The 23,692-nt window shown below is 46.2% G+C and overlaps 1 protein-coding gene across 2 annotated transcripts in view; it reads right to left on the bottom strand.

Annotated features, from left to right (window-relative positions):
• Positions 1-23,483, bottom strand: part of LYN (LYN proto-oncogene, Src family tyrosine kinase) — a 94,265-nt gene extending 70,782 nt beyond the window's left edge. For both annotated transcript variants that reach the window (XM_050938887.1, XM_050938890.1), the window contains exon 1: positions 23,241-23,483. The gene's annotated coding sequence lies outside the window, so the exon portion shown is untranslated. The remainder of the gene's footprint in view (positions 1-23,240) is intronic.
• Between the last annotated feature and the right edge of the window lie 209 nt (positions 23,484-23,692).

Genomic DNA, 23,692 nt, shown 5'->3' with positions numbered 1-23,692 from the left:
GTTTCTTCACCCATTTTACTCACTCCTCCTACGTAGACCAAGCTAGTAAGACCTGTAGCCTAGTCAATGCTCAGCGGAGCGTTATCAGATTGCACCTTAAGTGATGATTAAAATGAACCCTCTCCTCCCTTCATGAGCGTGAATGTAAATTTGTATCTATGGATCCCAAAATTTTCGATCCAACCAAATATGGCGCCTGTATTTGTCTCAGGGAGTGCTTTCTTTGACTATTCATTAGGGTGGATCCTTAATGGACACTATTGCAAATCCAGGACTGGCGCTAGAGTTTTTTGCGCCCTAGGCACACGGCCATTTCGCCGCCCCGCGCACCGCTCCCGCGGCTCCAGTGGAGCTGCTGCAGCCGCGCCTGTGGGAGGTCCACCAGAGCTGCGCAGGACCAGCAGACCGTCCGCAGGCACGCCTGCGACAGCTTCACCGGAGCCACAGACCAATGGACCCTCCGCAGGCACGACTGCGGCAGGTCCACCGGAGCCACCTGCCGCCCCCCCCCCCCCCCGGCAAAATGCCGCCCCTCGAAAATCCTGGCGCCCTAGGCGATTGACTAGCTCACCTCAATGGAAGCGCCAGCCCTGCGCAAATCCACCATCTGTTCTTACTTCAGCGTACGGGATCTCTGATAGTTAGGTTACCCACCTTGTCTTTTCTAGGATAATTTTTATTTTCTTGGAATGAACTTGCTTCCTGCAAGGAGTGCTCTACAGCTATCTGAAAATGGATATGGGGCCCATTAAACATCATCAAGCTACATCATGACATGCCAATGATGACACAAGGGAGGAAAATTCCTTGAAGAATGTCCATGATGGGGTCTTTAATGGAGGGCTTAATGAAAGACATGCTGAGGTCAAAAAGGTTTTCTGCAGGCTTATTTCTAGTTTGTCAAATCTGTATTTAAAACCACATAAAGTACTTAGAGCTGAAATTGACATTCATATTGATAGATTTAGCAAATGAAAAATTCTCACACTCTTTCAGCCACTTCAAAAACCAAAAACAATCACACCTGAAAAAAAAAATCTGACATATAAGTCTATTATAGACAAGGGGAAGGAGCTTTCATTTTCTAGTGAACCTCTTTATATGGCTTCTCAGTAAAGCGATATTGACATCAATGGCTTGCTCAACACTTCTGAAGCTCAGGACATTGTATTTATGTGCCCAATATGGATTTAGGACCCTAACAAGAGACACTCAGGTTTGAACATTTTGGCCTAAGTTGTCTAGTTTGAACTAAACTAACACCATTATTTTAGACTGCAGTTCCTCTTGGAACCCTGTGAACTCTGGTTTGATTTTGCAGATCAGAATTGTTTTAGGAGGAAATTGGAACAGTACTTGAAAATACGACAGTGCTGAATCTGGTGCCCATAAGTTACACAACCATAGAGAAAAAAATCTCATGCAATTTCCATCTTGTTACTGATAACGTAAAAATACAGAGTATTGATTAACTGTGCAAGCTTTCAAGTTAGAGGCACCTGATCTCACCCCCATTGATGTCAATGTCAAAACTCCTCTTGAATTCTATTGGAGGAAGATGTTATGACTTTTGGGGGGAGTTAATTTATAAACAACTCATTTTTTGCACAACTTTAAACTGTGTTTATAATAATCCCTTGAAAGCACGAAATAGTAGCCTGCTTAGGTTGATAACTTGTTTATCTCAGCTAAGTAAGCTGCAGCTATCTTTTGGAAGTTGTCTCAGCCACCGGTTCAGTACAAATGTAGCCAAATGAGACAAAGGACAATGTGAATTGGAAGATTTAGACAAAATATTAAAACAAAACCCCTGAAATTCTTTAAGAATTGAGATTTAAGAATGAACGTGCACACAGCCTGCGTATCTCCCACGCATACCCAGCTCCACCCCCTCTTGCAAAGCAATGCCCAGCAAGGTGCTGGTGATATATCCTGGGGGTAGGTGGACAGCAATCCTCCCACACCATCTCCACTACACAAGAGCCTTCCACGGTTGTGGAGAAGGAAGAAAGAGGCAGTTGGTTTTTACTCCTAACTCTCACAGCCATCCTCAGGGGAGTAAGTATTATTGCACCCTTTTCACAGTCAGGCAAATGGAGGCACAAACAGGTGAAGTACACGGTCACATATGGAGTCATTAGCAGACCTAGAAATAAAATCCAAGAGCTGTGATTCAGTCTCATGCTCCAATCATTAGATATAGTACCTCCACTATTTTATGGTGATTAATGTTTGCAAAACTGTTAAGTGCCAAGTTTAATTATTAAATAGCCATAAAAGGGTAAAAAGGACAGCAAATTTCTGGTGCCTCAAGTCTGGTAGGCTAGTTAGCAAGCACAAAACCAGCTTCTACAAAAGGCTTAAGAAACTACACATGAGGTTTTGCTAGGTTAAAATAAAGGGTTCTGAAATATAGTTCTGAATTACATGGAACTCTCTCCAGTCAGATTCAGGATGCAATGTAATAATCACACATGTGTTTCTCTCTTGCATTGAAAGATGCTAATTCTTTTCCCATTTGCAGAACTAGAGCACTCATATGTCATATGGATTTAATATAAATTAGCCTTAATACTCCACTGTTACGATTTTGAATGTGACTGGCCATTTCTTGTTTTCAGTCTTTGAATATTTTTATTTCCATTTTCAAAAGCTATGATGATTGGATTCAATGCTATTGTAATAGTTTGTATTGATTTGGATTCTTTTTTGTGCTCAAGGGCCTATTCCTGCAATCACTTACTACCACAAATGGTCCCATTGACAGGCCCAGTCCTGCAATTCATTACAACTGGCCAGAATGATTCACCGACATGGAGTGCCAGTGACTGTGATGGGGCTTGATGTGGGAGTTGCAGTCTGCCTACCCACAACAAATTGCAGGAGTAGGGCTTTTAGTAGTAAAGTAAAGTAGGCTCAGCAGTGTTTGCAGGCTTAATCCTTGAGTTTGCATTGCAAGGGTATATAAAGAGAGTGAGTTTTATAGCTGTATCACAAGTCCTCAAGAATCAGAACTCGGTTTGCTGCTGGGAAGGAAATGTAGAAGGAAGAATAGATTAGATGCATAAAATACAGAGCAGAGAGAAACAGATAAAGGAAGATGGGGAAGGTTGAGAAATAATGGGCAGAAATAGTGGTGGCCTAAAGGGGAGCAGAATTTCTTACTGAGTGTGACAATAAGGTACTGAACAAATAATAAATAAAAGTTTAGTTACTGTGTAAAGGCAGTATTTGCCTCTTGTTCTCTGTACAAACTTCCTTTTGGCCCCAGTGAGAGAGCCAAGATAGAGTAAAGAGAGTAGGAAATATGACAATTTGAGGAATCTGTCTACATATAATTCATTAATTCTAATTTTATGAAATTTCTCTGTCATTAATTGCCTCAATGTGTAGTGAGTCAGTTCTAAGCTAATAAGGTCACTTTACACATATCACCTCCCCTATCTGGAAGAAGATAAGCAACAAACAAAAGAAGACTTAAACCTTAACAATTAGGCACCGCCCAAACAATGGATATGCTAAGAAGGGTGTCTGAACTGGAAAACTAGTTTAACCAAGTATATCTGCAGAAAGTGGGGAGTGGAGAGTGAAAATACCTAACAGGGAAAGAAAAGGGAGAGAGGTGACAAAGCCGGTTTAAAAGGACACAGGAGGCTTCGGGCAGGGAAGAACAAAAGGGGCATGCTTTTGTAGTAGAGAGGTCATTTTTGATTGCAGAACCAAGGAAGAAAAAAGCTGGCTGCATGCCGGAGAGGGAGACACGCACACTCTATGATTTGGAGGAGAAGCCATGTGCAGGAAACGTAATCCTGGACACCCTAGAGGACTATGACCAAAATCCAAAGAACATGCAAGAGTAATGAGGAAACTGACAGTTTGGCTACACTTGCAACTGTACAGTGCTGGGAGTTAAAAATGTCTTCGTACAGCTGTGTAGGGAAAGCACTGCAGTGTGGCCACACTGACAGCTACCAGCGCTGCAGTGTGGCCACATTTGCAGCATTTGCAGCGGTGCTGGGAGTGGTGCATTATGGGCAGCTATCCTAGCACTCAAGTGGCTGCAACGTGCTTTTCAAAAGAGGGGGGTGGGGTGGAGTGTGACAGGGAGCGTGGGAGAGAGAGAGAGTGTGGATTTTTGGAGCCAACACTGTGTCAGCTGCCTGCCTTGCAAATTCCGACCCCTTCCCCCACCCCTCTTTCACTCACTCTTAAATGCTAATAGCCTTCAGATCACATAAGCAGCTGCTCTGAGGGACTCCCCGCCGCCCCCCGCCATGCTGTTTCTCTCTTCAAGCAAACACTAGCTGTGGACATTCCCTGCCTGCCTCTGCTCTGAGCAAACAATTCCTGTGTTTGTTTTTTAGATAAGCAGCATCCGGGAACCCCAAGTTCACAACAAAACAAAGAGAGTTCTTTAGTTAAAAGCATTATGGGAAAATTCCGTAGGTCAGTTACAGCGTAGTAAGATTAATCACTGTTTACACTGGCACTTCAGCACTGCAGCACCAGCGCTGTTCTCTTTATTCCTCTCGTCCATGTGGAGTACAACCAGCGCTGTAGCCAGGGAGATACAGTGCTGTATGTGCCTTGCCAGTGTGGACGGGGAGTAAGTTGCAGCGCTGTAAAGCCACTACCAGCGCTGTAACTCTCCAGTGTAGCCAAGGCCTGAGGGTATGGCTACACTTACAGTTGTACAGCGCTGGGAGTTACAGCTGTCTTCGTACAGCTGTGTAGGGAAAGCACTGCAGTGTGGCCACATTGACAGCTACCAGCGCTGCAGTGTGGCCACATTTGCAGTGCTGTTGGGAGTGGTGCATTGTGGGCAGCTATCCCAGCATTCAAGTCCTGCAACATGCTTTTCAAAACAGGGGGGTGGGGTGGAGTGTGACAGGGAGCGTGGGGGAGACAGAGAGAGTGGATATTTGGAGCTGACACTGTTCTCAGCTCCCTGCCTTGCAAGTTCTAAGGACTGGAAGATACACAGCACCTACCTTCAATCATTTTAAAAATTTTGACCCCTTCCCCCACCCCTCTCTTATTCACTAAATGCAAATTATGCCCTCCTAAATAGCCTTCAGACCACATAAGCAGCTACTCAACATGGACTCCCCTCTCTCCTCAAGCAAACAGCTGTGAACATTCCAAAGCAATTCCCCTGCCTCCGCTCGCTTGCTGGAGCAAAGAGCAGCTGTGTTTGTTTTTTAGATAAGTAGCTCCGGGGAGCTGGGGAGCTTGGAGTTCAGCCATTCTTCCAGTTTGTTGTGGACAGGAATTCTGGGATACCGCCTAATACCCTGGAGGCCAATAACAGCACTTTTGGTGGCCACACTTAACGAGCAGTGCTGCATCACCAGCACTGCAATCGTTACACCCCAAGCAGACCAGGTGTACAGCCAGCACTGCAGCCAGAGAGTTGCAGCGCTGGATATGCCTTGCAGGTGTGGACAGTTACTAAGTTGCAGCGCTGTAAACCCACCACCAGCGCTGCAACTCTCCAGTGTAGCCAAGCCCTCAAACAAGGAAAGGCACAGAGGTGTTTTACTGTTTTGTCTAGATCTGTATATCTCTTGGGCTATCTATAGTAAAGAGTAATTGTGTTGGAAATCTTTACAAATGCCTGTGAGTTATGTGCTTCAACTATCACATGTTTCTGGAGAGGTAAGCCATAAATCAGAGCACTCACAACTGTTGGCTTTAGCAAAGGATGCAGTTGGCTGCAGCGGCTGGCTCCTAGAAGTGGCTGGCATATCCCTCTGATTCATAGGCCTAGGGGTTGCCAGGGGTGCTCCCACACTGCCCCAGACTATGGCACAAGCACTGCACCAACCACCGGCTCCACAGCTCCCATTGGCTGGGAACCGTGGCCAATGGGAGCAGCATGTGCAGAGAGGGGAAGTGCATGGAGCCTCGTGGCCACCCCTTGACCTAGGAGCCAGAGGGACATATTGCTACTTCCTGGGAGCCGCTTGAGGTAAGCACTGCCCAGAGCGAGCACCCCAACCCCCTGCCCCAGCTCTGAGTCCTTTCCTGCATCCAAACTCCCTCCCAAAGCCTACACCCACACACACCCCCGCACCCCAATCTCCTGCCCCAGCCCGGAGGCCCCCTCCCACACACTGAACCTATTCCCCCTTGCCCAGAGCCCCAGCCCCACCCTGGAACCTGCACCACCTCCCGCAAGCCCAGCTCCTGCCCCAGCCTGGTGAAAATGAGCAAGTGAGCAAGGATGGGGGAGAATGAGCGACTGGGGGTGTGCGTGGAGTGAGTGGGGTGGGGCCTCTGGGAAGGGGTGGGGCAGAGGGTGGGGCCAGGGCGTTTGGTTTTCTGCAATCAGAAAGTTGACAACCCTACTAAGATTCTGTATTAATAAACTTCAAACTTCAGTGAATTTGAGGACCTGGGCAGTTGGACTGTGAGACTGGTTTACAGGTAGTCAAAACGAATCTGTGCTCAGGAAGATACCAGCAAGGCCAAAGAAAGAGATAATGGTGGATCTTATTTAAACCAGGGAAAGCTTAAGAGGGTCCCATGTGGTGGGACCTAAACACAGTAGCCTAGTGAGTGTCCAGCAGGTGCAGGTTTACCAGGGCAGTGACAGAAATCCTGGGTTTATATTGCTGCTCACAGATAATTATTTAACATGGAATCTAGCCCTCTCCTCCAAATGAATTTGACACCACTGGTCTTTTTCAGACATTCAGAGGGTTGACATTTCCTGTGTTAGAAGGAGCAAAGACCTGTTTGTACAATAATATGGGAGGTACCTCACTACTACTTTTGCTTTGACAACTAAGTGCAAAAGAAAGGACTTTTTCTTTCCAGACATGCTAGAAAATGACTAAGTATTCTGTAGGATTTTCTTTAAAAGTTTTCCTGATACAAATTGATTTAGTTTCTGAGTCAACTTTGACACTTTTCCTGTGCATTAAATACTTTGTAAATAGTAAGTTCTGAAATGGAAGGCCAGCTGAAAGCTGTTACCAATAGAGTTACTGGAAACTGTTTTGTTTTTCCACAAAAACAACTAATCAAAAGGTTAAGGAGTAAAACTTTAGCAATGGGTTAAGTGTTTTTTGGTTTGTTTGTTTGTTTGGTGATAAAAATATTTTGAGCCTGTTAACATTTGATTATATTAATTATTTTGTTTAAAGGTAGTTTCATGGCGTCTCCAATAAGCTAACTATTAAGAAGGCCAGGAACCTGCAAAGTAGGTTTTAGGGACCTGATCATGCCTCCAAGCAAGCAGAACATGCCTCTTTGAGAATATGGCCATCTCCGCACTACCGGCTCTGGAGCAACACAGCTCTCGCAGCATTCTGCTCCATAGCACAGATGCTTCCTTCAGCAATGGAGGGAATTTTTCCATCCCTGTAGGTAACCTCTCCAAGTGGCATTACCTAGGTCAATACAATAATTCTTCTATTGACTAACTGTATGTACACTGGGGGTTAGGTCAGCGTAGCTACTGCGCTCAGAGATGTGATTTTTGTCACATCCTTGAGCACCATAGCTATGTCAACCTAACTTTTTAAGTGTAGGCCAGGCCTATGTCTACTGTTTCTTTAAATCTGTACCAAGAAGCTAGGCAGGACTGGAAAGATTCTAGGCAGAAGCAGTGGGGATAATACCAATTTTGTTATTATTAAAAATATTCCATATTCAATGTTAGAAGAAAGTGGATCTTTCTATGATTCTGTCATATGACAGGACTGCAGAGCACTAGTAGGGGTATAACAAGGCTAAAGAGTGCACTCGCCTGTTTGTATGCAGGTGCCATTGGGGCAGAAGAGACTCCTTCTGTCTATTTACTCCACTCAGTGCCTCTAGCAATTTACTCCACTCAGTGCCTCTAGCAATTTACTCCACTCAGTGCCTCTAGCAATTTAAAGCAAGATTTTAAGCAACACAGAGCAAGATTCGGCCCTGCATGCTTTCCAGTAACTAATACATTACAGGCACCTGGTTATGTCACTGAGCAGTGAAGGGTCGGGTGCATTTCCATTAGAATAACTTTTCTAATCCAGGCCATGGCTACATGGCACTTTACAGCGCTGCAACTTTCGTGCTCAGGGGTGTGAAAAAACACCCCCCTGAGCGCTGCAAGATACAGCGCTGTAAAGCCTCAGTGTAATCAGTGCCGCAGGGCTGGGAGCACAGCTCCCAGCGCTGCAAGCTACACCCGTAAGGGATGTGGTTTATGTGCAGTGCTGGGAGAGCTCTCTCCCAGCGCTGGTGCTCCGACTACACTCACACTTCAAAGTGCTGCCGCGGCAGCTCCTTGAAATTTCAAGTGTAGCCATACCCTTAGTCTGGTTTTAGAACCTTAAAACTTGCATTCAAACATTTTAAAAAAAATCAGCTCAATTTAAAGTGAAAATAAAGTTACACATTTCTCAAGTTTATCTGAAAACTCTGCTGTACATAATCAAATACAGCCTACGTCATTATTGTCACAGAAAAGTCTAATGTTACCAATGTTTATTTCAAACTTTCTTGCTTAATTCAGGCCTTGGCTACACTTGCAGGTGTGCAGCGCTTGGAGTTACAGCTGTCTTTGTACAGCTGTGTAGGGAAAGCGCTGCAGTGTGGCCACACTGACAGCTACCAGTGCTGCAGTGTGGCCACATTTGCAGCATTTGCAATGCTGTTGGGAGTGGTGCATTTTGGGCAGCTATCCCACAGAGCACCTCGTCCCATTTTGGCGCTGTGGGTTGCGGGAAGGGGGCGGAGGGGGCGGGTCATTCTGCTTCCTGTCCCAACGCCCCATGATGCATCACTTCACATCCCAGCAATCCCTGTTTTTCCATCCACGTTTCACGCCATCTTGACTCTCTCAACGGTTTCTGTGCAGCGTGATTTCTGTGGGAAATGGAGTCCGAACTGCTGAGGAGTATGCTGACGAGTCTCGCCAGTACATCACGTTTGGCAGTTGAGCTATTCCTTAAGATCCAAAGTGATGAGGAGTCCGACGATGACTGCGAGTCGCCTGATGCGTATGACACGAAATTGCTGCTGGCATTCACGGAAATGCTCAGCACTGTGGAACGCCACTTTTGGGCTTGAGAGCACTGAGTGGTGGGATCACATCGTCATGGAAGTCTGAGATGATAAGCAGTGGCTGCAGAACTTTCGGATGAGAAAAGCCACTTTCATGGGACTGTGTGCTGAGCTCGCCCCCACCCTGCGATGCAAGGACACGAGATTGAGAGCTGCCCTGCCGGTGGAGAAGCGGGTGGCTATTGCAGTCTGGAAGCTGGCAACTCCAGACAGCTACCAAGCGGTCGCGAACCAGTTTGGAGTGGGAAAGTTGACCATTGGAATCGTTTTGATGCAAGTTTGCAGGGCTATTAATCGCATCCTGCTAAGAAGAACCGTGACTCTAGAGAACGTGCAGGACATTGTGGATGGCTTTGCACAAATGGGTTTCCCTAACTGTGGAGAGGCGATAGATGGGACGCATATTCCTATTCTGGCACCATCCCACCTGGCATCCGAGTACGTTAATCGGAAAGGGGTATTTCTCTATGGTTCTCCAGGCGCTTGTGGATCACCGTGGGCATTTCATTGACATTAACACAGGCTGGTCCGGAAAGGTACATGATGCACACATCTTTCGGAACACTGGCCTGTTCAGGAAGCTGCAGGCAGGGACTTTTTTCCCAGACCGGAAGATCGCAGTAAGGGACGTTGAAATGCCCACTGTGATCCTTGGAGACCCCACTTACCCGTTAATGCCTTGGCTCATGAAACCGTATACAGGGAAGCTTGACAGGAGCAAGGAACGGTTCAACTACAGGCTGAGCTGGTGCCAAATGACTGTGGAGTGTGCTTTTGGCCGTTTAAAGGGGCGCTGGAGATCTCTGTATAGGAAGCTAGACGTGGGGGAAAGCAGCATCCCTGCAGTTATATCCACGTGCTGTACCCTCCATAATATTTGTGAAGGGAAGAGTGAAACATTCAGTCAGGCATGAACCTCTGAGGTTCAAAACCTGGAGGCTGAATTTGCACAGCCAGAGAGCAGGGCTACTAGAGAGGCCCAGCACAGGGCTTCAAAGATTAGGGATGCCTTGAAGGAGGAATTTGAGGCTGAAAACCAACAGTCATGTTTGGTGCCTTACATGGGAGTGAAGTGCAGTGGTTACAATGTTAGTAGGAATCTGTTTTTCCTAAGCTGATTTGCAGTTCCTGTTTCTTTCCTGGGCTAAGGTATCTTTTGACTTTCTGCAATAATAAAGACTGTTTTCAAAGCCAAGAATTCATTTATTGAAAAGAAAATAACTTTATTGACAGACATACAACATTTTGGGAACCTAAAAGGGCAGGGGGGTGCGGTGGGGAATGGTACACTCACAGATTTGCGTATGTCTTGTCTGGAGTGCTGTGCAATGACTGCTGCACTTCAGAATGGCTATACTGCATGGTGATGAGGGTTGAGTGCAGAGGGTAAGGGTCATAGTTCTCAGGGCTGGTTGGTGAACATACAGGTGTTGGAGGCAGCTGGTGGTGGTAAGAACCTGGATGCTGGGGAAGGAGGTTTTGAGCTGACATTGGGGCACAAGGGAAAGAGCTTTGGGATGGGGGCAGGGCGGGGCTGGCATGGTAGTGCTCTGCCTGCATGGCTACGAGCGCCTGGATAGAGTCAGCTTGGTGCACCAGGATGCTTATCAGCTGCTTTGTGCTTTTCTTCCTGGCTGCTGCGTTTCTCTGGTGGATTCTGCTTTCCCTTTCCCTCCAGTCCTGCAGTTTTTGATTCTCTCTGGCAGAGTGATCCATAACTGCTTGCAGCATGTCCTCTTTGCTTTTTCGCATCTTTTTCCGGAGGTTTTGGAGTCTTTCAGCTGTTGATAACACGGGCATCCAAGAACTCAAGATTGCTTGTAGAAAGGCAAAAAAGGCAACAGTTAACATCACATCAGACAGTTATTCCCACACAGTGAAGGAGTTTACAGTCTTCACAATAGCATAATTTTCCCATACCAAAGAGAGCACACATAACCCACAGGAGCCCCGAAATGGTGAGTAAGGGGAACTGATTGATTGCTTCTAGGCTGTACTGGGGTTTCTGTGCGTTGAGGAAAGCAAATAGCTGCAGGGGGCACCTACACTGAACAGTCTCCCAACATTTTCCACAGGAGTTGATTCTGGAAGATATCTCACTGCTGCGGGTCACCTGGGAAGAGCGGGAGGGTCTTCTACCGCAATGCGGATTCCGCCCTGGCCCTTATGCAGCTTGCCTGTGTGCAGCAATGGTCCCCCCACCCCTCGCAGCACAGTGGCATGGATGCATTAGCCTGACTGGGACAAGGAGCACAGTGGCTCTCCCAATAAACTTGCACAAGCGCATTGCCCATGCTCTGGCTGAAACTTTTGAAGAGATTACCGAGGCCAATTACCGTGACGTGATAGACCACATCAATGGGCTATTCCACATCTAGACATGCATGCATGCAGCCCTAACCCTCATTCCTCCCCCAAAACATTTTTATACTGAAAAATAAAAGCCACTTACCGGGAACTCGCTCCTCTGCTTGTCCTTCACCAAGTACCGGCTGCTGCAACTGGCTGCTTTCCTCCTGGCTTGAGAAGAGCTCCTGGCTGCATGCTTCCTGGGACTCCAGGGTGTCTTCCCCCACCCCAGTACCCTCACTCCCGGTTTCCTCCTCTCCTCCCTCCTCTTTCTCCTCCGCCCCCCCCCCGCTCTGAAGTGTCCATCGTGGTCCTCGGATTGGCGGTGGGGTCACCCCCAAGTATCGCATCCAGCTCTTTGTAAAAACAGCAGGTTGTGGGGACAGCACCAGAGCGGTGGTTTCCCTCACAGCTTTGCAATAGGCACTCCGAAGCTCCTTCACTTTAACCCTGCACTTCAGCGTGTCCCATCATGGCCCCTTTCCAGCATGGCCCTTGATATCTGCCCATAGGTATCGTAATTCCTACAGTGGAGCGTAGCTGGGACTGCACAGCTTCCTCCCCCCAAACACTGATGAGGTCCAGCAACTCACCATTGCTCCATGCTGGGGCTCGTTTGGCGCGTGGAGGCATGGTCACCTGGAAAGATTCACTGATTGCACTCCACCCCTGGCTGAGCAAACAGGAAGGGGATTTTTAAAATTCCCGGGGCATTTAAAGGGCAGGTCTCCTGAGGCCAGGGCAGTAGAGTTCAAACTGATGAGCAGAGTGGCTGAACAGGCAATCTGGGATACTTCCGAATACCTCTGGAGGCCAATAACAGTGCTTTTGGTGGCCACACTGGCGGAGCAGCGCTGCAGTTGTTATTCCCCAGGTCGAGGTGGAGTACAACCAGCGCTGTATCCAGGGAGATACAGCGCTGGATGTGCCTTGCAAGTGTGGACAGTGTGTGAGTTGCAGCGCTGTAAAGCCACCACCAGCGCTGCAACTCTCCAGTGTAGCCAAGCTCTCAGTTATGCTTATTTTTTGCACCTATTTATTCTGTGTTTGTGCAGTGCCTAGCACAATGGGGTTCTGGTCCATGACTACATCTCCTAGGCACTATGGCAGTACAAATAATGAATAATGCAGCCAGATATGCTAACCTACCCACTGAAGCAGAAGTCTCTCATATAAGACACCTTTCTCCAGCTTTCCCACATCATATCAGTGCTTTTTCTGCTTGTTGCTGCTCTTCCTCTCTTTCCCCTTCCCAGTAACAGTTTCTCAGGGTGCTGGCTCTGTAAAACAGCAGCTGACTTCACAGTGCAATTACCGGCTTTGGTAAGTTTCATTTTGCCCTAAAGACAGTGGCGGATTAACAAATTTGCCGCCCTGAGGCCCTCAAAAAAATTGTCGCCTCCCCCCAGTGCACACCAGCTCACCTCCGCTCCCCTGCGGCAAGCCTAGGAGGGAGGGGGGAGAAGGGGAGTTGTGGCGCGCTCAGGGGATGGCAGAGGTGGAGTGATGGTGAGCTGGGGCAGGGAGTGGTTCTCTCCCCCCCACACACACGAAGAGTTATTCCCCGTGCCCGCCGGCCCCAGGTCACCTCCGCTATCCCGCAAGCGCACTACTACTTGCTTCTCCCTCCCTCCCAGAGCTTTCGCGCAGCAAGCCTGGGAGGGAAGGGGAAGAAGGGGAGCTGCGGCGCACTCGGGAGATGGCAGCGGTGAAGCGGAGGTGAGCTGGGGCGAGGAGCAGTTCTCGCCCCCCCCAGGTTACTCCTCATGCCCGTGGGCCCCAGCTCACCTCTGCTCCGCGTCCTCCGAGTGCCACTACTTGCTTCTCCCTCTCAGTGCTTTCGCGCGGTAAGCCTGTGAGGGAGGTGGAAGGAGGGAAGCGCGGCGAGCCTGGGGGAGGAGGCAGGCCAGGGATTTGGGGAAGGGGTGTGAGCACATTTGCCGTCCCTGCAAATTTGCCACCCTAGGCGTAGGCCTTGCTGGCGTAGGCGATAATACGCCACTGCCTGAGGACAGGATATACTGTGAACAGGACTGGCGGGAGGGGTTTTAGCACCCTAGGCGCATGGCAATTTCGCCGCACCGTGCCCTGGTCCCGCGGCTCCAGTGGAGCTGCCGCAGTGGTGCCTGCGGAGGGTCCGCTGGTCCGTGGCTCCGGTGGAGCTGCCGCAGTGGTGCCTGTGGGAGGTCCACCGGAGCCGCGGGAGCAGACGACCGTCCGCAGGCACGACTGCGGCAGCTCCACCGGAGCCACTGGAGCAGCCGACCGTCCGCAGGCACGACTACGGCAGCTCCACCGGAGCCGCCTGCCGCCCCCTGTGGCAAAATGCCGCCCACCAATAATCCTGGCACCCTAGGCGATTGCCTAGGCCGCCTAAATGGAAGCGCCAGCCCAGACTGTAAACAAGCGAAGCAAAACTTACCAGAGCAACTCCTGAAGGGGGAAGCAATAGGAGGGAAACAGGAGAGGCAGCGGACATTGGACAAAGCCTTGTCTGTCTGCACTCAGTTTTTAACAGCTTATAAATAGTCCAGGCTACAGCTGGCTCCAAAGATGGCTTGTGCCTACACACAACATGATTGGCACATAGCTACCTTTCTGTAACAGGTTAAGTGCACAGTCTGCTTGCAGTGTCACTCTTCATCATGACTGTGTCACTGGTTTGGTTGGTCCCCCTTTCTCCTTAGGCCATCTTAGGGTGCAGGGTCACACAAGTTGAAACATCCTTCAGCACCCCCCATCCCCTTCTGAGGCACTTTGGAATAGCTGCACAGGTGTGATGCACATAGAATAAGGCAGTATGGTAGATGTTAATGCACAAACTTGGTCGATAAGGTTTTTGTTGGGTGGGGGCAGAGGAGGGGAACTGCAGTGTGGGGTATAAATCACGAGCACTTGTAACTGTGTCAGATGAGTTACCTATATTGTAGACAGGCCCAAGAAAATAAAGGATAAAGATAGATGGGAAAGAAAAACAATAGACCAGGAATGGGGAAAGAGTTTAAAAACTAAAAAACACCAAGAGAGACAGCAGAAAGAGGTCGCTGCTATAGCTGGATAAAAGCAAAACGGTGACGTAGTTTTTCAAGAAAAAAAATCAACTCAACTTATAAAAAGACTCAAAGCAGCGCAGCACTAAGGATGCTTAGCAAGCAGTATTGATAGGTACCATGGCAGAGAGGATAGAGTTCCACTACAGCACACTGATTCTGTCACAAGTCCTACAGCAAAGCAAATACATTTTATCAGCCTTAGTGATAACACTGCTGATCATTGCTTCCCCGGCCCTGCCAGCAGCATGGGAATGCTGCACACTGCCAGTCAACCCCTCTCCTTCAGCCACATCAATCAGCCACTGTGCTGAAAACTAGTCAGAGTGGACAGCCAAGCACCAAGAATAGATGGGCTCCCCTTTCTGCTTAATGTATGCTAATGCTCCCCAGCTCAGTGCTGGTCTCCCAGCTTCGATCATATTTTTCAGGCAGTGTGGGGGAACTGATAGGACAGAGAGAAGAAGAGCTGCCATGCTGCTTGCAAGGTCAGAATGAGGGAAAAGAAGATGGAGAGCAGAGCACAGAATAGTGACAAAAACAAGGTATAAAGAGCAGGGGACACACTGAGAAGCAAAAGGGGAGCAAAATCTCCAAATCCCCCTCCAGCACTATAAGAACTTCTGTCTAGCCTCTGCCTAGAGTTTAGAAGTTCCTTGGTATTTTGCAGTTTCAAAAGCCTATTTTGAATTTCATTTGCATGCTGTGTTATCCTGCTGTCTGCAGATTCAAATAAATTTTGCAATTTGTATTGAAACAGCTGAGCCCCATGCATCCAAATGACGAATTTCCTCTTTCTCCTCCCTCCCCTTCCTGAGTACTGACCAAAGAAATTTTCACTTCCTCAATGACAAAGACTCAAATCCTGGCAAACATCTTAAACTATGTTCCTCGTCTCCTTTCCTCTCATACTTGAATCACTGTTACACACAAGCACTCAACCTATTACGCAAAGGCTTGCCAGGCCACTACCAGTCTGCTAAACTGGGTGTGTAGGAGCTGCTCCAGCGTAGTACAGCCCGTTCCATTTGGACCTTAAAGGCATAATCTCCATGATGCTCCAGGTCCTGCTGATGGCACGGTTTGAGAACATCCACTTCAGATAAATATGGCAGATATACTAGTTTTATTGTCATCTTTTTCCATTCAATTTTATACCACTGGAAAACTTATGCTTGAATATTTTCTGTACCAAGATCTAATCTGAACAATAGGAGTCAGAAGCAGCAATAATACAGATCTGTGGATTAACAAATTTCACCTTTATAAAATTAATTATACATCTATCCATGGGAATGGCGCTTGTTGCTCCTTAGTATTCATTTTGTTGGAAGGCCATAATGCAGTAACATACTACAGCATACGGAGGGGAAAAGAATATATCTCTGCATTATCTTCTGCAGAAACATATTGTTCCAGCATTTGTTTATTAAAAAAGCCTAGCATATGAAGCATAGTCAAAAGCCTATTGATCAAACAGGTCTATATGGGTGTGCCTGTACCAAACAATGACTAAGATGTAAAAAGCACTAAAAGTACACAACGAAAACCACACACACCGGAACACACGAACAATAGACTTGCTGTGCCAATATGTACATTTGCTGAAGTCCCTGAATTGCTTTCAACTAACCAAACTCTAAAGAAGATGGAAAACACATTTCCAAGATATGATCAGTCCCCTTTGTATGTATATCGAGTCTGAACTGTAAATAAACGGATGTAGATAATGTAAACTAAATTACAGAAAATGCCAAGCTTGGAGTGCAAATGTACCATGCACACTAATTCCTAGTATGTACTGCAGCATGGTTCAGCTCAATATTTCACAAAATGACTATATTGTAACTGGTCTTCTTCAGAAAAACTAAAAAATCCAATTGTTATTGTTACTGAGACAATAAGCTCAATCAAAAGAATGTATAAAGGAAAAATAGAACTTGAAGATGTAAGTGAGCCAAGCAGGTGTGAGTTTTTTAGTCTATCACCCACAGCTTAGCCAGGAAGAGAAGTGTTGATCTTACATTATGTGCACCAAAGGCCTCAGAGGCAGGAGGACATGTTGCTTAGACTGGGAGTTATCATTATACCTGGGACAGTGTATGATGGGGTACTCAATGCTGTACAAAGAAATATATTATAGTTACCCCAAGTGCTTGTGGTCTAAATGAGACAGACAATACAGTCCTAATGTATAGGATACACAGGTTGAAGCTCTTCATTTCAAATAATGCTGTTCTTCTCCTCCCCGAACACTGAATTTGACAGTACTCTCATAACAACATCGCTCCCCGTCAAGTGCTTCTGTCAAAATGTCATCTCTATCTAAGGGGGGTAGAGGCTATTTTCTGCAGTAATGTATCTAGCACCCCGGTCCCTGTGAATAGTTCTTTAGGCTTAGACATTAAATAGAGGTTCATTATGAATATCAGAACAAGCAGTTCTCATATCTGTCATACAAGCACTACACAAGACTGATTCTGCTTCCATCTTTATGCTAGGATAGTAATCTTCAGGAAAGATGCTGAAGATTGTTCATACTGACTCCATTTGCAGACATCAAATTTAGTGGAAACGTATTTTAATGAGGCTAAAAAGAACACTGTATTTCCCATCCTTTTCTGAAGGACAATTTAACTAAAAATGTTCAATGCCATCATTGGAATTTAGTTGATAGAAGTTAAAACATTTTTTAAGTAGTTAATAGGTTACTACATTGTGTATGAGTACTGACAATTGCATCAGTAGGATTGATCTAAAAAACTTGTATGTTATTAAAAATAATTTACAGAGGTGAAAAACAGATCTCTCTAGCATAATGTTTCAAACAAGTGCTCAGCACTTTTTTATGGAAATATCTACAATGAGTACAAGTTATCAGCAGGAATTCTACAAAACACACCCTATGGATTTCTTCTTTTTCTTCTACTTTACAGCAATACTGTCTCACACGGAGTTGGGGCTCATTGATACCATCAAGGCTCAGCCTCATGTTGGGGGAAGCATAGTGCCATAATACCTCTGGGAGGCTGCTGCAAGGAATCCTGTCTCCCCCTTGCATTAGGTGGAGTTTACACCCCCTCGTCCTCAGGGCCACCTGGCGGGGGGCAAGTGGGGCAATTTGCCCTGGGCCCCGCAGGGGCCCGCACTAGAATGTCAGGGGCTCCCCCCTGCCTTCCCCCATCCCCCAGTACCTCAGCGCATTGGATCCAGGAGCGGCCCTGGACAGAGCTAACACGGCGTGGCTCCAATGGGACCAGAGTGCCTGCCGCTCAGAGCCGCATGGTAAGGGGGCGGGGCTGCGAGCTGCAGCCAAGCAGCAGGAGCTCAGGTCCTGCCGGAGCCATGCCACTGCAGCACTGTCCAGGGCTGCTCCTGGACGCGGTGCGCTGAGGCTCCGGGAGAGGTGGGGTAAGCAGCATGGTAAAGGGGCCGGGGGAGTTGAATAACGAGCAGGGAGTCCCAGGGACAGTCAGGACACAGGGAGGGAGCAGAGGTTCGGGGAGGGTCAGGGGAGGGGAATGGGGGGTTGGATCATGGGCATTCTGGGGGTCTGTCAGGACTCAGCAGAGGGGTGGATGGGGTCGGGGCAGTCAGGGGACAGGGAGCAGGGGGAGGTCCCAGGGTGGATAGGGGGGTGGTCAGGGGACAAGGAGCAGGAAGGGTCAGGGATTCTGAGGGGGGGAGTCGGGGGGGCAGGGAGTGGGTAGGGGTCAGATAGGGGGGCAGGACCAGGCTGTTTTGGGAGGGACAGCCTTCCCTACTCTAAAGCTCATTCAGCAGTTTGAAGCTTGCAGACAGTTATTTAACACAAAGAGCCAAGCTGTTATCTTTTCCCTTAGGGCTACCATCTCTTTCACTTCTCAAATGCCAAATTATAGGCTACATTTAATTTCAGTACCATAGGGAGATTCACGTCAGGGGAAGGTAGCTTCATTTAAAATTAGCCACTTTAGATTAACAGTGATAGAGCCAAGACAGCCATGGCGAAGGCATCACATGAGAAGAGCAATATCCTACACCACCTACCTCCTTCCCAACCCTACCAAGGGAGACCCCCTCCCTCCCCCGCATTCCCCGAGGCTCTAGAGGGGATAATTCTGTAGTTCTCAAACTTTTATACTGGTGAGCCCTATCAGATAGCAAACCTCTGAGTGCAACCCCCCCTTATAAATTAAAAACACTTTTTTATATATTTAACACTATTATAAATACTGAAGGCAAAGCAGGGTTTGAGGTGGAGACTGATAACTCACGACCCCCAGTAATAACCTCGCGACCCCCTGAGGGATCCCGACCCCCAGTTTGAGATCCCCTGGGTTAATTTAATTTTAGCACCCTGTGTCCATTCACATGCATGTGCTGTTTTGAGCATTTCAGTTTTCACACCATAGACTCATCCCAGATTCTGGAACAAGCTCAAATGCTCAGTTCGTGGAGTATGTACATAAGCTATACTAAAGACAAACCCACAGTAACCGTCTCCACTTTGTGAGGGACCCCATGGAGCCAGTCTCTAGGAAACAGATAAATTCATGGAGGTTAAGTCCATTAATGGCTATTAGCCAGGACGGGTAAGGAATAGTGTCCCTAGCCTCCGTTTGTCAGAGGGTGGAGATGGATGGCAGGAGAGGGATCACTTGATCGTTACCTGTTAGGTTCACTCCCTCTGGGGCACCTGGCATTGGCCACTGTTGGTAGACAGGATACTGTGCTGGATGGACCTTTGGTCTGACCCAGTGTGCCATTCTTATGTTCTAAGCTAAATGAACCCAAAGTTATGGAGACAGATATGAGTCAAGGAAGCCAGCAGAGTATCAGAAACCTGGAAAAATCTCTGACTGGATGGTCTCAGGTGTTTGGTCACAAGCTGAGGAGGTTCAAAAGTTTGGGATTTTTTTTAAGCAGATTTTTTTTTATTGTTTCTTTAAACAAACAGCAAGCAGCAAATATTTGGCCACACATTTCTGAAGCCCCAAACCATGTTCAGGTTTTGGCAGACTAATTTCAGCTTTTCAATTAAAAAAACCACAACAAATTTTGAAGGAAAGCAGACATTGTCCGCATTATCAGCACTAGCTGATGCTGAGAACCAGTGATATCTTGTAAAGGTGACTTGAAAAGAAGTTGTCTCAAAACTGGGTTTGTGCCGAGATGCGGAAGGTTTTTAAAAATTTATTTTTATCAGGGCGGCCCGGGGGCGGGGAGGGGAGAGGTGCACAAGTGGGACAATTTGCCCCTGGCCCCACAGGGGTCCCCATGAGAATATAGTATTCTATAGTATTGCAACTTTTTTTTTATGGAAGCGGCCCCTGAAATTGCTTTGCCCCGGGCCTCCTGAATCCTCTGGGAGGCCCTGATCCTCCTTCTCACCATCACCCTTTGCCTGCCCACCAGCTGCACTGGCCCAGCTTCACAGGAGCATCATCAACTCACATGGGGCTGGGGGGAGAGGAGGGAGCAGACCCTGAGTGTCCCTGAGCAAAGGGACTACAATTATGTCTGGCTCTTACACAGGCCACATAAAAAGGGGAAAGGTGCTTGCTGCCTTTCACATACCCATCTCTGAGTATGGTACTAGCTGGCCCAAAGTGAGTACTTCTCATCCTAAAGATCAAAACACTTAAATAGTCAAAATGAAGTATTGAAACACACACCTCTTTTTCACCACAAAAATGCAATTACTTCTGGGATTAGCTATTTAACTCTCCATAACCCTAGTGCAGCATTCCATGTGAAAAGACATGAAGAGTACGTTATCTAATAAATCTAAGGGTATCTTTAGGTAAGATGCTACTCCCCAAGTTGCACTTTAACCAGGACCAAGAGCAATGCCTCTTGTCTTGAGAATTGTGCCATGTAATCTTTAATGGACACAGGTGGCCAGGAGGACCTTAGTTTTGTGTCATTCAAGAGATGGGACCTCCAGCAGCCTCTAAGTCAATCTTGGGACATCAATTAAGTTCTGATTCAGGGAGAAATCTCCCAACTGAAATATCCATATCACTTGCTGAAGGACCTGGGCGGGCTATGAGGTTTCCCTTACAGAAACTGACCAAGCATGTTGCTCTTATGCTTATGAGAGCTGATAGGGTCACAGAACACGGTGCCTCATTTCTGAAGAGAGTTGGGGAGGCAATGTTATGGAAAGAGCATATATATATATAAACTAATAAATACACAAAGATTTACAAATTTGTAGAAAATCCATTCAATAGTTTGGACAAGGTGAAACACACCTGAAAACTGGAATGCTAATAGAGTATAAAATGCCTAGTGTTAGCAGGTGATGTATCATTGTAGTCAAAAGCATGGTCAACAAAAAATCACTGAATGATTTTACTGACCAAAATATTATTTAAAAAAAAAGGCCTTTCCGCAATTCTTTGGGCACCTTTACAATAAAGTCTTGCTTACCCAGAGGAATACACAGGAAAAACAGAACCACTTCACATCTACCAATCTATAGTTGTTGCTAAAATGCAACATCATTATATACATTATCTCAACAGTTTACTGATAAAAGAAATCTTTATCTTATTAAACCAAGAAAAGTTACGTAGAAAGTTACAAAGCTGGCACCAGACACAAGATATTAAACTTGAAATAGGCCAACAGAATGTGAAACCTATTGGCTGCAGAATCCATGAATTTTAATTGTCTCCTGTGATTCCATACACTCCTGTTAGATAGCATTATTAGTCAGACTTTGATCCTGTTTCTACTTTTACTGAGAAAATTCTTTGGCTCTTCCAGTCCATAGTTGCAATGTTGTCACCACTTATTATACAGATGTGAAGTCCTCACTTTATTAAACTTATAAAACCACCACATCTGCTCTGCATCCAGTACTAGAACAGGAAAGATTCACATTAAAGCAATTTGATTAACCCTTCTTGAAAACTAGGCTCCCCAACACAATTTAATCTTTATTTTGTTAAATCAATTCTACACTGCAGATTTTTTTTTATAATCATTTGGCAAGTGTTCCACAATTTATCTACCACCAGATATTACATTACAAGTATTTGCATCCAGCGTTCAGGCATTCCAAGGGTCATGCAGAAATCATACTGTATAAGGGTAAAAAGTTCCCCACCAATTTGTGCTGTTTTAAGTTGGTGGGGTGGGATGGGGATTTGCAGGGAGTGTGGGAGAGAAGAGTATTTGTTTAGTTTTTGGCTGAAAAAAATATCTAAAGTGCTCTTCCATTGTGAAAAATGAAAGCAAAAATGGCAACTTCTACTGACTATTGAGCTGAATTTTATTCTTGCTTGAGAAAAAACAGGGACTGTCAACTAAATTCTAACTGCAGAATACTGAGGATGATGTTCGACCCGGAAAGAACCAGCTTGACTTTCAGATTCTAGACAGAATTTGCAGATCTGGCAGTTTAAAATAAAAAAGTGAGCTTTTTGTTGTTGTTTTTGTTTTTAGAAACTGAGCAAACTTGGACTGGAAGCCAGTGAAAGACATTAAACATGGACTATCACAATACTGTTCTCATTTTTTTCAAAGCAGGAGCACACTTTAATATCTAGCTAAGAGGAAGCAGTTTTACTTTGAAGATGCTCCAGGAATTACTTTACCCTACACTTGTACGTTTAAAATCCAGAATTTAAACAGAATATCCAGAGGCCATATTTTCTCTGGTAGTTAAACCAAGTCTATTGTCTTAGCTTGTGACAGTGACTAAGAAAAAATGCATTGTGTAATACTACATTCTTCTAGCATTCCAAGTTTTTTTTAATTGTAATTAGGAATAGTCAAGATTGGCTGAAGACAATATAGCCTTGAAGATCAAAACAAACCACCAAATGTAATCCCTTTTTAAAGTCTTCTTCTCAAATAAATTGCTGTATTTCCTTAAAAGCTGAACCATACAGGAAAGCTTAGACTGCAGCTACACCCCTTACACTGGGCTAAAGGAAAAGCTAACCAGTCCAAAAAGAACTCTCACTTCCTTTTAACTAATGTACTATAAACTGTCTCTGAGGTTCAAAGAACTGTTCCCTGAAGGGGTAGAAACACAAGCTGGCCATTAGTGTCACACTTCCTCTTTTGAACTCGCTATATCTTTAACACATGGTTCATTTAATATTTCTTGTTCACTTCAGTGAATGAGAGAGATCAGGTTCCAAATCAGTCACCCTTTAGCTAATTCAGTAATAATTCTAGAATGCCCGCCCTCAGCCCCTTCTTTCTCTTGCCTGAAAACTTTGCTTTTCTCTTCATTTTTTTTGGGTGGGGGGGGAAGGGGAGAGACTAGAGGAAGATATCAACGTGTATTTATAGACTAGCTTTCCCTAAAATGATTGGTATGCCAATAGGACAGGTTAAATCTCAAAAAATTCCAAAGTAATTAAAGACAGGGTGTTATATTAGAGCTAACAACAATAAAAAATAACTAAAACCCAGCCTCCTCTGATAAGCTGTTTTATGCAACAGACAAACAAGTGTCTATTCCCCCTGATCTGCAAGGTAGATCCAGGTGGGGAAAAACTGTTACCAAAGCAACAAGGACAGCTGCCAAAAAGGTTCCAAGACGCCTTTCCTCTCATCACCAGAGAGAAGCACTCGTTCGCTGTGACAAACTCTAGGAACGTCGGGAGCCCATGATTTGTATGAATTAAAGAGGAAGTCCCATTAATCCGTACCCTGCCAGTGCAGGACTGTTCCCTACATTCCCCACTGGTCTGAAAGGATCACAGAAATTACCGCTGGACACAGTAGCCCGAACAAACTACCCACTTCCAAATTAGGAGACAAAAGAAAGACACTTACTTCCCTGAGTGTGAAACTTTGGAAGCAGCAAGTAAACTCCACGGTTACTTCAGCCACAGAGCGAGGGTAGGAGCCAGGGTGTAGTTCAGAGTTAAATTAGCTGATTATCCTCGGGAAAAGGAAAAGCTGCACGCTTGGGTTTTTTAAAGACCACAGGATTTTACAGCTGGGAGAGAAAGACTCCAGAGCAGCCAAGCCACTAGTCTGCCTGAGGCCACCCCTGTGAGCTGCAGAGAAGGAACTTCGCTTGGTTTCAGTGGGTTGGCTGAGGGTTTTCAGTTTACTTCCTGGTATTAGGATATTTGCATAAATATCAGTAAAGGGTACGGGGGGGGGGGAAGAGAGAAAGGAGGATTTTTAATAAAAATAAAACGTATTGTTCAGCTTTTGATTAATAAATCAAAACAAAGAGTGAGGGTTTCATAGGAGGGGCTGAAGAGAGACAGAAACAA

The sequence above is a fragment of the Gopherus flavomarginatus genome, chromosome 2, assembly GCF_025201925.1.
Source record: "Gopherus flavomarginatus isolate rGopFla2 chromosome 2, rGopFla2.mat.asm, whole genome shotgun sequence".
In the NCBI taxonomy this organism is placed as follows: Eukaryota; Metazoa; Chordata; order Testudines; family Testudinidae; genus Gopherus; species Gopherus flavomarginatus.
Note: the sequence above shows the minus strand (reverse complement) of the source record. Positions and strands in the feature narration are given on the sequence as shown.